General features: G+C 38.9%; 1 protein-coding gene across 5 annotated transcripts in view; it reads right to left on the bottom strand.

Moving 5' to 3' along the window:
* Positions 1 to 13,841, bottom strand: part of CDIN1 (CDAN1 interacting nuclease 1) — a 288,449-nt gene that overhangs the window by 107,633 nt on the left and 166,975 nt on the right. The window lies entirely within an intron of this gene.

Raw genomic sequence — 13,841 nt, 5'->3', positions numbered from 1 at the left:
TGTCGTGGGGTTGTTAACCAATGTCATAAAACAATATGTGTACTACTGTTTCATGAGAAACTATTTGTTTTGTAAACCTTCACCTGAAGTACAATTAAAAAAAAAAAAACCAGAACCTTTAGTTACTTGCCCACTTCTGTAAATGCTATCTCTATAATCTCTGTAAATCTGTACAGCCCCCCTTCCACTTCCACAGTTCCCATTACAGTTTGGGAATTATTTGGTGATTTTAACGTGGATGACTGCAATCCCAACAGTGTTCCTGTCCCCAACTTCTTGTTTCTGTCAGTTGTAAGCATTGCTACCAGGATACTCATCGTAAAGGTAGGTCTTGATCATGCCATTCTTTTATTCAAAAAACTTCCCCAGCTTTGTCCTGTTCCGTCACTTTGCAGCTCTGTGACCTTGACCTTGGCACTTCACCTCTCTAGGCCTCAATTTTCTCATAGAAGATGGGGATAAAATACTAGTATGTACCTCTTGGAGGTGTTACATAAAGAAAGCAATAAGTTTAAATGTTTAAACTGGTGCCTTGAACGTAGTAGGTGCTCAATTAATGCTAGCTGTTATTTTTGTTTTCCTATTCCATTAAATTAAGTTCCTTGAAGGCAAGGTTAGGTGTTGCTCACCTTTGTATTCTTTGCAATACATAATTGTAGCTGCCTCTACGTAGATGAAATTCACAGATATCTTCTGGACTCAATTGTGCATCTATCCTGCTACGGATAGATCAGTTTGCTGGAACTCATTGCATTGAGAATATGTAGCAATGAAAATACTCACTTGACATTAAAATAACTCATGGCAATTGGGGCTGAAAAATCAAATATTTTGGTCTTGTGTTGAGTTCACTATGGTTTCACGCACCTCGTCTATTAGCACACAGACAATGACTTCATTTTTACTACGTCCATAATACGGAGTGCTCTGACAAATCAGAGCTGAGCACACCAAGGGTAACCATGAAAACCTCATATTTTCACAACCTGATGAATTCTGTGATCCTAAAAAGAAAAACTTCTTTATTAAATAAATGAATTTTGCTTTAATTGTGCATTATGATCACTGTGAATAAACTATCTGAGGATACAGCAAGAATAAATTTAAAATAGGGAGGTCGCGGTGATTGGCAAAGTTGCCAGGAATGAATGGGATGGAAATGGCAATAATGAGAAGCAGGAAGGGGTTAACAAGACATCTCGCTGGTAGAGCATGGTGTGAGAAAATAAGGGTGACCAAAACATAGGAAACATCTCAAGTTCAGTGATTCAGGCAGGAAAGAGAATAAAACGAGAGAATGGAATTGATACAAATATTAAGAGTACAGGGTAAGAATGTATGAGAGACAGCAGGAAAACATAATGAATGTAACTGGCTTTTGTTAATAAATAAAGGGAATTCATGGGAGGACTCTAGTTTTTACAAGAATATAACTTCCAGAGTCAATTAGAAGTTAAAATTAAAGCATCCTTCCCATTGTTATTATGTACTTATATAGATTTCTGTGCTATGATAAGAAGAGTTTGAGATGTGTAAATTGTATCCATGGCTCCTTTTCCATACTCTGTATGTGTGAGAAGGGAATGAGTATGGGCAAACGAGGGCAAACAGCAGAAGAACTCAGAATTGGGAAACTGGGTGAAAATGAACTAATTATATACACTGCATTAAAAACCATAATTGAGAGACTTCTACTTAGAGTCAGGATGGGGTAATGGGGGCTGGATTTAACCTCTTGCTGGAAATAACTAAAAAAACCAAACAAATTAGATGACACAACTTGTTAAAGCATTGAACATCAAGCAATGAAGGACAGGATCCCTGGGTGATGGGAACTGAAAGAGGTGAGGCTTTCTATCACCCTAGCTTACCGTCTGAAGTTTCCAGGCTGCAACGCAGAGGGGGAAACCATGTGAAGCCCAGTGGTATTCCAGCACTGAGGAGCGGAGCCAGGGGAATAGGAAGAGCAAGGTAGTTAGGGTTTGCAGGGAAGCACATGAGCAGGAGAGAGCAGCACAAAGGAGAATTCCAGAGATCCTTCCTTGAGCATTCAGCAGAGGACTGATCAGTGCATGCATGTAAAGATACAGAAGACTTGAACAACACTATCAACCAGCTTGACCTAACTGACAGTTTAGAACACTCCACTCAACAACAGCAGGTTAAACTTTCTTTTCAAGCGCACGTGGGACATTTACCAAGGTAAACCATGGTCTGGGCCATACAACAAATCTCAACAAATTTAAAAGGATTCAAGTCATACCAAGTTTGTTCACTGACCTCAACAGAATTAAATTAGAAATAAGTAACCGAAGGCTGTCTTAAAAATTTCCAAATATTTGAAAACAAAATGGCACAATTCTAAATAACCCATGTTCAAAGAAATAAAAAAGTAAATTAGAAAGCATTTGTAAACAAATGAAAATGAAAACAAAACATATAAAAATGTGTAGGATGCAGCTACAGAAGTACAAAAAGGTAAATTTATAGCACTAAAAATGCTTATTTCGGAAAAAACCAATGGTCTCAAATGAATAACCTCAGCTTCCATCTTAGGAAACTAGAAGAAGAAAAGCAAATGAAACATAAACTAAGGTAGAAATCAATAAATGACGAAAAAGAAAATCAATAGAAAAAAAAATCAATGAAACAAAAAATTAGTGCTTTCAGAAGACCAATAAAATTGATAAACTTCTAGCCAGACTGATCTGGAAAAGAAGACACAATTGTTAATATCAGGAATGAAGTCTACATTCTATAGTCTACAGATACTAAAAGAATAATAAAGGGATATTATGAACAAATTCATGTCAATACATTCCAAAACTTAGACGAACTGAACAAATTCCTTAAAAGATATAAACTACCAGAGCACAATCAACAACAACAAAAAATACATAATCTGAATCTCCCTATATATAAATAGACTCTGTAATTAAAAATCTTACAACAACCAAAAATATTTCAGGCCCAGATGGCTTCACAGGTTAATTCTACCTAACATTTAAGGAAGAAACAAATGCCAATTTTTGTTTCCAGAAAACTGAAGAGGCCACCATTACTCTGATATTAAAACCAGACAAAAATTTGAGAAGGACCAGTATCGCTCATAAACATAGTTGCAAAAATTCCTAACAAATTTTAGCACAACAAATCCAACAGAATATAAAAGGGAACTAATTCATGACTAAGGGGTGCTTATCTCAGGAATGCAAGGTTTGTATAACATTAAAAAAATCAATCAGTGTAATTCACTATATTGATAAACTAATAAAAAGATCATATGATCATTTTAATAGATGCAGAAAAAGCATCTGAAAAAATCCAACACCAGTTTTTTATAAAAACTCTCAGGAAACTAAGAACAGAATGGAATTTACTCAACCTACCAGATAAAGGAGCCCTGGTGGCACAGTGATTAAAGCACTAGGCTACTAACCAAAAGGTCAGCAGTTCAAACCCACCAGCCACTCGATAGGAGAAAGATATACAGTAGTCTCCTTCTGTAAAGTTACAGCCTTGGAAACTCTGTTGGGGCAGTTCTACTCTGTCCTAAAAGGACACTATGAGTTGGAATCAACTAGACAGCAGTGGGTTTTATCAGAAAAAGAGTATCAATAAAACCTTACAGCTAATGTTTTTAATGATGAAAGATTGATGCCTTTTCCTCAAGATCAAGAGCAAGGCAAGGACGTCCACTTGGACCACTCCCATTTACCTTTGTATAAGAGATTCTAGCCAGTGTGTTATCGCAAGAAAAAGAAATAAAAGGCACCCAAATTGAAAAGGAAAAATTAAAACCACCTTTATTCACAGGTGACAGGACTGTCTATACAGAAAATCCTATAATTGAGAAGCTAAAGAATTAATAAATGAATTTTTCAAGGCTTCAGGATTCAAGATCAATATACAAAATCAATGGTATTCTTCTATAGTAGCAATGAACACTTAGAAATTGAAATAAAAACTAAAAACTGTAATTTCCAATAGTATCAAGTAATATAAAATACTTAGGAATAAATTTGGCCAAAAAAAAAAAAGTGAAAGATTACCTGACTGGAAACTATACGGCATTTTGAGAAAAAAATTTAAGAGGCTTAAATCAATGCAGAAATCCCATGCTTACGAATCAGATGACTCAATAATGTTAAGATATCAATTATTCCAAATTGATGTATAAATTCAATGTGATCCCAGTTGAAATTTTTTTTTTAGGATTAGATGAGCTAACTCAAATTCATATGGCAATGTGAAGGACCTAGAATAGTAAAAAATAACATTAAAAAAATAATAAAGTTGGAGAACTTAACAACGTTTTCAAAATTATGAAATTATAGTAGTCAAGACAGTCCAACATCAGTGAAAAGACAGAAAAACAGATCAATGGAACGAAACAGAGAATCTACAAATAGGGCACACATACATTATCAATTCATTTTTTACAAGTGCAAAGGCAATTAAGTGGAAAAAGAATAGTCTTCTCAACAAATGGTTCTGGAACAACTGGATATCCTTAGTCAAGAAAATGAACTTCAATCCATGTATCACACCATATACAAAAGTTAACTCAAAATGATCAAAAATATTGATCTAAATGTAAATCCTAAAATTATAAATCTTTCAGGCACAAAAAAAAAAAAAAAAAAACATAGGGAGAAAATGTTTGTGATTTTTTAAGATCTTTGTTATGATTTGGATTGTTTCCCCCACAAAGGTATGTTTAAGTCACAACCTTGGTACCTTTGAATATGATCGTGTGGAATTAGGATCTCTGAAGATGTTTTTAGTTAAGGTAACATGCGGTCATACTAGAATAGGGTGGGTCTTCATCCAATCTGAGCGGCGTCCTTGTAAAAGAGGAGACTAGACGCAGAGACACGTCGGAGAAAGAACAGCCATGTGAAGATGCACTGGCAAGCCAAGGAACGCCCGTGGTTAGCAGAAGATGGAGAGACAAAAACCGAAAACCATCGTCCTCTAGAGATTGCAAAGAGAGAAAGCATGGCCCGGTCAAGACACCGATTCACGATTAGGACTTGCAGCCTGCAGAACCGTGAGACGATAAATTTCAGTTGTTTAAAGCCAGCCACTTGGTGGCACTTTGTTTTGGCAACTATAGGACATGAATACAATCTGTAAACTTTAAGATTTCTTAGCTATGATGCTAAAAGCACAATTCATAAAAGAAAGCCTTAATACATTGGACTTAATAAAAATTAAGAACTTCTGATCTTTAAAAGACCGCTAAGTGAATGAAAAGATAATCCATAGACTTGGAGATAATCTTTGCAAATCACATATCTGATACAGGACTTATATCTGAAGGAAATATAAAACTCTCAAAACTCAACAATAAGAAAACAATCCAATTAAAAACTGAGCCAAAAAATTTGAGGAGACAGTTCTCCAAAGAAGACAAATAGATTGCAAGTAAGCAGGTAAAAAGATTCTCAATACCATCTGCTATTACACAAATGCAAATTACAACCATATTAATGCAGAGCTATTGGAAAGTCTAAGATTAAAAGCTGACCAGACTAAGTGATAGGGAGGACAGAGAACACCTGGAACCATCATAAACTGCCAGTGGTAATGTAAAATCAGACAAGTGCCTTGAAAAACGGTTTAATCTTTTCGTAAAAGGGTAAACACATACCTACACCAAATGACCCAGACATTTCTTTCCTAGATATTTATCCAAGAGAAATGAAACTGTACAAACACTTGTACATGGCTGTCCACAGCAGCTTTAGTGATAGCCCAAACTAGGACCAACCCAAATGTCCATCAACGGATGAATAGATAAACAAATGGAGATAAAGACATATAACTAACTACCCCTCAGCAATAAAAAGGAATGAACTATGGATGCATGGAGCCCTGGTGGCGCAGTGGTTAAGAGCTACAGCTGCTAACCAAAAGGTCGGCAGTTCGAATCCACCAGGCGCTCCTTGGAAACCATATGGGGCAGTTCTACTCTATCCTATACGGTTGCTATGAGTTGGAATCAAATCGACTTGACGGCAATGGGGTTTGGTTTTTTGGTTTATTGATACATGCAACAGCGTGGATAAACCTTGAAAAAATTATGCTGAGTAAAAAAAACCAAACAAAAGAGAACACATGCTGTTTATTCTATTTATATAAAATGCTAGAAAATGCAAGCTAATCTATAGTGACAGGAAGCAGATCAGCGGTTTCCTACTGATGGCTGGTTGCGGGGGAGAATAGAAGAGGATGCAAGGAAGGATTATAAGGGACACAAGGAACCTTTTGGAGGTGATAAGTGTGTTCATTGTCTTTATCGTGGTGATGGTTTTTATAGCTTTATTCACATGTCGAAACTTATCAAATTAAAAAAAAAAAGCCAATCCTGTTGCCGTGGAGTTGATTCCAACTCATAGCGACCCTATAGGACACAGTAGAACTGCCCCATAAAGTTTCCAAGGAGCACCTGGTAGATTCGAACTGCCGACCTTTTGGTTAGCAGCCGCAGCTCTTAACCACTGCGCCATGAGGGTTTCCACGGATCAAATTACACACTTTAAATATGTGCAGTTTATTGTACGTCAATTATGTCAGCTGTTCAAAAAACACTCTTATTTCTTAAAACGGACCTACTCTCTACAGTGCCTACTTGGCAACCAACTGCAATTCAGAACAAAATATGAACTTGATTTAAAATGAACACACTATATTTCTTAACACTTGTTCTACAGTTCACATAGCTTGTGAATCCACACAGGTGTTTCCTCAGTTCAGCTGGAATTAGTGAGTTTGTACCATATGCAAAGAAATACCCCGATCCTGTGGCTCTCAAGTCCGACGATCCGGGGGTTATCATATTCTGGTGACCGGCTTTTACAACAATCCCACAGACGGGCATTTTGAACGCAGACTGAAGGCTGTTGGGGGAGCAATGGCCCATGGCCCAGCCCATTTCTCACCCCATGAAGGTGAGTACGTTAACCTTGTATGTCAGAGAGGTTTTTAGCTTTAGTTTGGCAAACCCACCAGCTAACTTCATAATGAACCTTTTATGACAGATTTCTCAGCATGACCGACATGAAACTGCATGGTGGACTAGAAAGAGCGTGGGCGTGGAGTTCAGAGAGACCTGGGTTCACGTCCCACCTCTGCAGTCTACTGTCACAGTTCTTACTGTCAGTCCCTCAAGGCCAGAGGCCGAATCTCTACTCGCTAACACTGCCTGTAAATGTTTGCTGACCTGAACCAGTATTCCTTCATTAAAGTTGTTATTTCTTTCTCATCAAGACTCTGGAGGCAGACAGGCTAGGAATGGTAGGGTTAGCTGGCGCATCAGGGCTAGGTAAAAGAGGTGACGTCAATGCTGGATGTGGATTAGTGGTATCTAAAGTTTTCAAAACAAAACCAAATGAGAGTGGAAACACGGTAAAATATGGCAAATGAGGAATCTGAGTAAAGGGCATAGGAGTTGTACTATTCTAGCTTTTCTTTAAGAGAGAAGTAATTTCAAAATAAAAAAATTACCAAAAAATTCAAAAACAAATGAAAATAACAACAAACAAACAAAATAAACCCTCGAGGTCAAGTCATCACCCCACACCAATAAATCAGTTCTTCAGAGATAAAGCCCACATCACTATTTTTCAAACGCTCTCCTTGTGATTTTAACATACAGTGTGAAGAATCACTGCCCGAGACACGGACCCATTTTAGCATCAGTTTCAACCTGATCTCCATTATTCGAGAACTCGTCTCAGAAATGAACTCTGTATTCTTGGGTTCCTGACTCTAGCTGTGCTCCTGACCTCACTGTGTATTAGTAGAATCTCTCAAAAAAATTTTTTTTCCTTCCCTCTTTGGAAGATCCTAATGGTTGTTTTTCCATTTTTAGAATGGGCACCCAATCATTTGCTTGTTGGTTTGGGGTAACATTACTGAACCACACGTGACTCAGATTAACTCGATCATACTTGGTCAGCAGGAAAGGTCAAGAGCCATCCTTGGAACAATTCTTTGGTCTCCTGGAGTTGGCCAATTGATCAATACCCACCCTCTGCCCCACAAAGATACTGCACATGCTTAAATACCCCTATTGGCGTCAAGTCCTATAGCAACCTTATAGGACAGAGTAGAACTGCCCCATGGGGTTTCCAAGGAGCGGCTGGTGGATTCAAGCTGCCAACCTTTTGGTTAGCAGCTGAGCACTTAACCACTGGACCACCAGGGCTCCTGCTTAAATACTGTAATCAGATAAATATCTTTCTAGGCAGAAAAACCATAATTCATTGATATTTCCTTATAGATTTATTTTCTTTCCCTTCAATATTCTGATGTTCTTTTAACTCTTTCCAGTTCCTCAACCACCATCTCTTTACTGAAAAATACAAGCTCCAAAGGCCTAAGGTAACATTTCTGCTCTTTATTCAGTTTTTTAATCAAAAATCATTAATGAAAAACAATTAACAATGTCAGAAAATATGAATTCCTTCGTGGGAAAAGCCTTTACTACTCACATTCAAAATGCAGAAAAAAATGGTACTTAACCATTATGAGAATCATTATTATAAAAGTACTGTACACACACAAGAGGCTTCCCATGTCCTTATCAAGTATTACGAGGTTACTGCAGCTAATAACAGTGCCAAGTACTTGTCTGCAACAACGGAACATCAATATCCCACAACCATCTCCACTATAAGAGATGGGAAAGCAAATTATTATATTTTACTTCTATAGAAGCCCTCTCCAGTACATCTGCTAATTATTAGTCCATCTGTCTCCTGTTGATGGTGATGACTATTTGTTCGTACACGGCAGTAAGGCCTTCTGAGGCTGCTGTAATTGAAGGTTTGCAAGAGCTTCTATGGCTGAGGTACATCCTCGAACTTAAGACAGATGTGGTGATCAGCCTTGTTTTTAGCAAGACTGAAATAACTGGAAATCTGTGATTTGGCTAATTGCAGGCTTCCTGCAATTTCTTAATAAAGCAAAAACTTTGGCCATCCTCTGAAAAGTACCTTTCTTAACTCTAACTGCTTGGTGGCCCAGTTCTAAATGCCTCTCCTCTCAAGTTATCAGAGACAGAGAAGGCAATTGCATGACCAGTGAGTAAATAACCGATCTTTAAAAAATACTTAGAGGTTAGAATCAGAGTCAAATCAGTTATTGTGGCAGAAGGTATTAGCTTAGCATTGCCTCTAGGAGACGAGACTCACTGGAGCCAAAGGCTCAAAAATCCAGCAGCGGAAACTCAGCTCTTAATCTTTTCAGCGGTGCATAGGTGGGATCGAGACCCCAGTTCTCCGGTTCTCCTTTCCCCTCAAATCCTCACACCAGTACAAGAAACAGCTCTGGAAGATATGGACTTGCTTTCTTTGATACTGCCCTTTAGATCCAGTCAAAGGGGCCCATGTTCTGGATCCCAGCTTTAGAGGACTCTGCTCTGCCCGCCCCCACCGGTTGGATCCTACCCCATGGGTGAAGAGTTTGCACAGGGTCAAGGGAATGTCCCCACCTGATACCTGTACTCTCCACCCCTTTCTAGGCCCCACACCATGTACCTGGGACCTTGGAACTTCCTGATCAAATGGCCCTGAGACCACTTCTAGGGTGTGAACGATTGCTCTCTTGGGTTCACCTTCTTGACCGAGGGCAGACCACCAGAACGTGTATGTCTGGGCAGAGGTTCGTGAGACTGTACATGGAGCATAGACGTGCAGGCTGGGTTGTGCCTGTTGCCCTTCCAAGTGTAGGAAGGACCCATGGGTAGGAAGACAAGGGAGGTGGGCTACGGGGTGGGACCATCTATCCCTCCACTGCCACATGCAAGCCTGAAACTCAAAGGAGTCTGGGAGTTCTTAATGCAAATCTGAACTTCCAGGTCTTCATACAGGATAAAATACATTTTACTTAATGGCTGTTAACTTGATCTATAACTTTAAATATTTAGACACCTGGTATGCAGGCCTACATTTGTACTCTTGTCCCAGGCCCCTCAGGTATTTAGGGTGGGCCCAGTTGTATGCATCCCCTAAAGAAACTACAGGAAGCAGTATTATGATATTGACACTTAGGATTTTCCAGGCATTTGGTGCCAAATTTCAGAGTACTGGCTGACGTTTCGGAAATGTAAATCATCAATACAAAATTATAAGCACTTATGCAAAAAACTTTATAAAGAGCATTTGCCATTTAGTTATCAGTTATTTTTCTATTTTAAAATTTCTTATGTGCATACACTAATGTCACACTTCACAAAATAGATCTTAAAAGTCTATACATCCGAAAACTTGGCAAAAGATTTTTAGAAAAATGAACCACACCTCAGAATGGCATTCTAAAAGACAAAAACGTGGCCCCATTATGGTTTAACGTCACAATGTCTGCCATAATCCTTAACAGTTGATTCAAAATGGTGTTGTAAGTCAGCGATCAGAAAATTAATTTACACATTCATTCATTCAATAAATATCTACTGATCACCTACTATGTGTCAGGCACTCCACCAGCTTCTAGGCATTCAACGATGGATAAAACAATGAGGGGCAGGCTAAATGTAGCAACGAGAAATAACAATATAAAAAAGTTATTTTAAAGGCTTGCATTCAAACAAGCAAATTGGTGTTTATGAAAATGTTCCCAACTCTACGATACTGATTCATTCAGACAGTATTAAGAAGAACAGTAAAGTCGAGAGAGAATGAGAGCAAGAAAGTCAAACGAGCATAAAAGAGGAACAGAATCTCAGGTGAGGGGAGAGAGGCAGGTGTGGAGAGAAGTACGGTGGAAGGCAGCCAGATCGTGTCGGCCCCAAATGCCATGCAAAGAGTTTGGGTTTCATTTCAAAGGTGATGGGAAGCTGGGAGAGTTTTGAGCAGGCAAGTGACACAATCTGATTTATATTTTCCAAGAGTCACTCTGGCTGGGCTATGAAAAACTGGCTGCAGGGGTGCCAAGAGTTGACGTAAGAAGACTAGTTTGGAAGCGACAGTGATAGTCTGAGACATACTGGTAGCCACTGAGGTGACAGCAGAAGGTGGTGATAAATGGCATGATCTGAGACATGGTGAAGACAGAGCTGAAAGGACTTGCTGATGGACTGGATTCAGGGTGAGGACATCTAGCTTTTTGGCTTGTGCATCTGGCAAATTGTGGCACCATCAATTGGACTGTAGGAAAATAGGGGAGTAACAAGCTTGAGAAGAAAAATCAAGGGTTCAGTTTTGCACATGTTAAGTCTGAGATATCCCTTAGATATCCAAGACGAGATACTGAGTGGACAGGTGGATAGACAAACAAGTTTGAGGTCAGGGTAAATATCAAGACTGGAGATAAAATTTATGAGGTATCAGTGTAGAGATGGCATATAAAGCCACTGGACCCAATGAGATTCCCAAGGGGATCACCAATGGTGTCAGTGTAGACAGAGATGGGAAGAGGGATGAGCACTGAGCTGCAGGGCCCTCCACCCTAGAGGCTGGGAAGAAGAAGAATCAGCAAACGAGACTGGCATGGTGGGAAGAAACCCAAAAGAATATGCTGTCTTGTATTAAAAAACCAAAACCATTTCTGTTGAGTTGATTCTGACTCACAGTGACCCTATAAGACAGAGAACTGCCCCCATAGAGTTTCCAAGGCTGTAACCTTCACAGGTGCAGACTGATAACATCTTTCTCCCGTGGAGTGGCTGATGGGTTCGAACTGCTGACCCTTCCACCAGTGCTCCTTACGTCTTGTATGAAATAACTGATATTCACAACAACTCAGCAAGGAAGATATTATTAACCCCACTTTATTGAGAAGGAAACAAAGGCTCAGGGAGGTTAGGCAGGTTGCTAAGAAAATGTTTTAATCAAGAGGGAAAATATTTAATAAAGTGATCAACTGTGTCAAAAGCTGAGTAAGAATACCAATTTACCATACAAAGGAAAACTAGTACAGAAATGTTAGCCTAAAAGTTAGGGGCTTTATAGTTATTTGTGTGGGAAAATGGGTTTATACAAGAACATTATTTCACAAATATTGATTGAATCAGCTTATCATAAAATCCAATCTTTAATCTGAAAATTGTGTGACAATTACTGTATTTTTATGCAAATAACGAGTGCTTTCTATGTTTGTTTGCTAACCGTGCCCTTCCCCTGTGAGGTTATTTTCGTAAGTGCCACTATGCCATTTTTTTTTTTTAACATGTTACTGTAAAAAAATATTAGCATAGTGTGCTTATGAAAATACCTGGTAGGGGTAGGGCGTGGCTGGCAAACAAACATAGAAGGCGCACGTTATCTGCATAAAAATACAGTCGACAACATTAGTTTTTATGTTACTGGAGGGTTATCAGATAAATAAAATTAGTCCAAACCCCAACCAACAGGCTCCTTGCAAGGCTACCTGCAGGTGAGAGAGATGATTCTCCCCAACCTGAAGAACTGTAGCCTCTGTTTTGTGAGTTGTGGTAAGGAAAAATATGAGAGGAGTAGGATTCCATACTTTAACTACTGGGCTAAGTTCTTCTGTCAAAATGCCCCACCACTGGTAAGTCTGCATTATTATTAAAACCAAAATTTTATATGGCGGTAAATGCCTCTATGTTCTGCTTTCAAGCTGGGAACTACTTGCATTTCTTGGCCTCTCTGCAGACATTTTGTATCTTCAGTTACTTGTGGATAGAGTATGACGTCCTTGAATGATAAACTGTTGGCCATCTGGCTGCCATTGTATCAGTTCTGACTCATGACAAATCCATGTGTGTGAGAGCAGAATTGGGATCTACAGGGCTTTCAATGGCTCATTTTCCCAAAGTAGATCGCTAGGCCTTCCTTCTGAAGCACCTCTGGGTGGACTCAAATCTCCAACCCGGCGGTTAGCAGCCAAGCATGCAAACCATTTGCACCACCCTTGCATGATCTGGACCCTTTAAACCAAAGCTGACTTTCCCTTACCATGCAACATGCCCTAACTCAATTATGCCCATTAGCCAGCGTAGATTCAAAGATTGTAGATCAACAGTGGTCTAAGTAAAATATCATCAGAAAAGAAAGAAGTAACATGTAACAAAATACTTTAAAATTCACTCCAGTGGAACTGTATTAAATTATCCACTAATCATAGCTCCTCAATCACATCAGTAGACCATAAGTCTACCATACAGGTGATGGGATTACTTAATTAGCACCTCAAATAGTGAATGATCAGCACATAGTAGGTGCTCAATAAACAGTTGAGTTGTTTTAGAATAAAGACGCACTTCTGGAATTTTTAAATAAACTCTACTATTTGGGAATAAATTTTTTATTGCTCCTTATAAAAGATTTGGGCAGTACCAGAGGGAGGAAAATAGTCTCAATGCATAATGACTGAGTTTATCAGTTTTTAAAATTCTCGAGTAACCTAAACTTATGCAATTTGATTTTCCTGTCATTACTTTCCCTATACCATCAGAAATGATGCTTTCTTTACAAATTCAAACTCATCATAAAATTGCTAAAAATCTAAAATTCAATTTGCCACATTACTGCTAATTTGAATAATGGCCGCATACAGCAGAGGAAACGCTGAAACAGCATTGATTTCTAAAACATTTTGCACTTTCCTCCTCCATCCCCGTAAAGTAAAGCTCGGATGCTACGCACAATTACACAAGAAAATCAAGAAAGCCATTACATTCAGCATTTTGTCATGATCATTGTTACCATGGCAAAAAGTGGGCTTAGCTTAGCACAGCTGCTACGAGCGAGGTCGGCTGGCCTTTGGTAAAGCTGAGTAACAGCGTAACGCCAAACTCTGCAGACTGCCCCTGTTGTTTTTCCCAGGATGAGGCTATTGTCCACAGACGCTCGTGTCTCATTCCCTGA

This window comes from Trichechus manatus, unplaced genomic scaffold (genome assembly GCF_000243295.1).
Source record: "Trichechus manatus latirostris isolate Lorelei unplaced genomic scaffold, TriManLat1.0 scaffold00076, whole genome shotgun sequence".
Classification (NCBI taxonomy): Eukaryota; Metazoa; Chordata; class Mammalia; order Sirenia; family Trichechidae; genus Trichechus; species Trichechus manatus.
This window is presented reverse-complemented; position numbering and strand designations above follow the sequence as displayed.